The sequence below is a fragment of the Crocodylus porosus genome, unplaced genomic scaffold, assembly GCF_001723895.1.
Source record: "Crocodylus porosus isolate Cpor-Errol unplaced genomic scaffold, CroPor_comp1, whole genome shotgun sequence".
In the NCBI taxonomy this organism is placed as follows: domain Eukaryota; kingdom Metazoa; phylum Chordata; order Crocodylia; family Crocodylidae; genus Crocodylus; species Crocodylus porosus.
The window spans coordinates 4850375-4852599 of NW_017728907.1; the positions used below are offsets into that span (position 1 = coordinate 4850375).

Consider the following 2225-nt stretch of genomic DNA (forward strand, 5'->3'; position numbering starts at 1 on the left):
GAATGTGTTTAATTAAGCTAAACTAGGTTAAGTGCAATTTTTTTGAAGGATTTTTGCATGCAAGTTATAGTAATAGGTTCTTGGATGGAAACACTATATTTTCTGAGGCAGATATTAGCTTTTTCATGTATGGAGCTATTTGCAGCAGCACTAGCTACAGCATGTTTCAAACGAGGATATGAATGCCCTGCTAACCAAATATTAGTAAATTAAGGCTTTACTTTGTGATAGAGAAATATCTTAAGAATTTTGGGGGGGGGTTTGACAAAACTACAGTAGAGAAACTAAACAATGGGAACTCAGTCGCATGAAATTGGTGGCAGTTGACTTCCAAACATTTAAATAATTTCCTTGCTGCATGAGTCTACAGTATCAAATATGAGCATCTGAACTGATTTCAATAAAAGAGCCATTTCAATGCCAGATAAATATTTTTGGGTTCTGATCTTGCAACCCCTTGCATGATCAGTTCTGCTAAAGACAAAAGGATTGCAGGATTCAGCCACTTTTCTTATTTTCATATTGCTGTTCTTCATGTCATTCTTCAGATTGAACACACAATAAACTGCAAGTTGCATTTTACTGTACTCCTAAAAAAATATAGAGGAGATGCAATGAATCTTCTCTAGGTTACAGTGGAAATCATGTACGGTTATTTCCAATAGCACATGCAACATGCTAAGCATTTTAAATATAAAAACAGACATTTCCCATTCCCCAAGGAGGTCATCATTAGAGATAGAAACATTTGGGATGCAATACATTGACTACTTTCATAGGGAAATTGTGGAAAATTTTTGTAAACATGATATTTTATTTGGAAGTTTTCTAAATGGAATGCTTTAGTCTTTCTATTGCAAATGGCACTTTACATCTTACCTCTGAACTCATTTTGTAAAAATAGCAAGAGGGATTAAAATAACCTCTAAGTGAAGTGTCTCATTTCAAGTCAATTAAAAACTTAGCAGTTATTTCTTAATAATTTTTGGGTCAGTATCTGATCCAAAAGAGTCTCATTCATCCAGCTCTACTGATAAAAATCAAAAGATACAGGGTCTTGGTGGTGGGGAAAGTTTTAATGTACTAATAAAGGGTCTAGACAGCTTTAGAACCTCTCTTTGTAGTATGAAGTGTTTATTCTCAAGAGAGTTCATTTGCTATTCCCACCATTTAAACAAAAAGTACATTGTGTACTTCAAATGCATAAAAATTCTTGTCAGATAGTTGACAGGCATAAAAAAATATTTCAAGTGTAAACAAAAGCTGGTTTTGAATGCTGTTTAATATCTTTCTAGAGCATTTCACAAGCTCAGTATTAGGGCAAAAGGTAAACAAAACTGAACTATTTTATGTTTTTATGAGAAGTAAGCAGATTGGAAGACCGTTAAATGACTGGTCAAAATAACCTATTTCCTTCATCATCAGTCTTACTTTATATTGCAAACATGTATCATACAAATCTTTGATATTTATAGAAGACACTTGTAGAATTCAGCTCTAAAGAGATGCATGTCCTCCTAGGACTGTCATAGAAGTAGGATCAGCTCCTTACACTTTAAGTTATAAAAATACATATACATGAAAGTATAAATATAAATAAGGCTGCAGTGCTGCAGAGAATGACCTGGGGGTTACATCAGACCAGGAGACAAGCATGAGCCAAGAGTGTACTCTTGTTGTAAAAAAGCCAACAGCAATGCCAAATTATACCAACAGGAGTGTCACCTGCAAAATGAAGAGAAGTGATTCTTCTGCTCTGTGAGGCCTCAACTGGAGTACTGTGTCCAGTTTTGGGCCTCACACTTCCAGAAAGATGTGGGTGGATTGGAAAGAGTCCAACAGAAGAATTAGAGGCCTAGGAAGCACGACTTACGAGGAAAGACTGAACGTGCTAGGGTTATTTAGTCTGCAAAAAATGAAGGGGGGGGGGCAGATAGTCAAACAGTATTTGAACAGTCTTCAGATATTTGAAGAGTGAGTATAGAAAGGATGGAGATGGACTTTTCTCTGTGACCATGGGGGACAGGACTAGTAGTGATGGCCTCAAGCTGCAGCAGAAGAAATTAAGGTTGGAAATAGGAGGTACAAAGGTAAGCGTGTGTTTTCTTCCAGGTTGGCGGATCTCCTCCGGCGGGCTTTAAACTAGGCTCGTCGGGGGGAGGGGAAGATGAGGGTGGGGGAGGCTGTGGACCACCAAACCAGGTGGCACCCACAAGGACAGCCCA

At 37.6% G+C, this 2225-nt stretch overlaps 2 long non-coding RNA genes across 3 annotated transcripts in view; one reads left to right on the forward strand and one right to left on the reverse strand.

Annotated features, from left to right (window-relative positions):
- Window positions 1-2225, forward strand: part of LOC109307048 — a 102285-nt gene that overhangs the window by 65623 nt on the left and 34437 nt on the right. The gene's annotated exons all lie outside the window — the stretch shown is intronic.
- On the reverse strand, window positions 261-1797 carry LOC109307049. Its single transcript, XR_002100149.1, has 2 exons — window positions 1625-1797; window positions 261-590 (listed from the first exon to the last, which is right to left on the reverse strand). It is a non-coding gene; the product is annotated as an uncharacterized LOC109307049 (long non-coding RNA).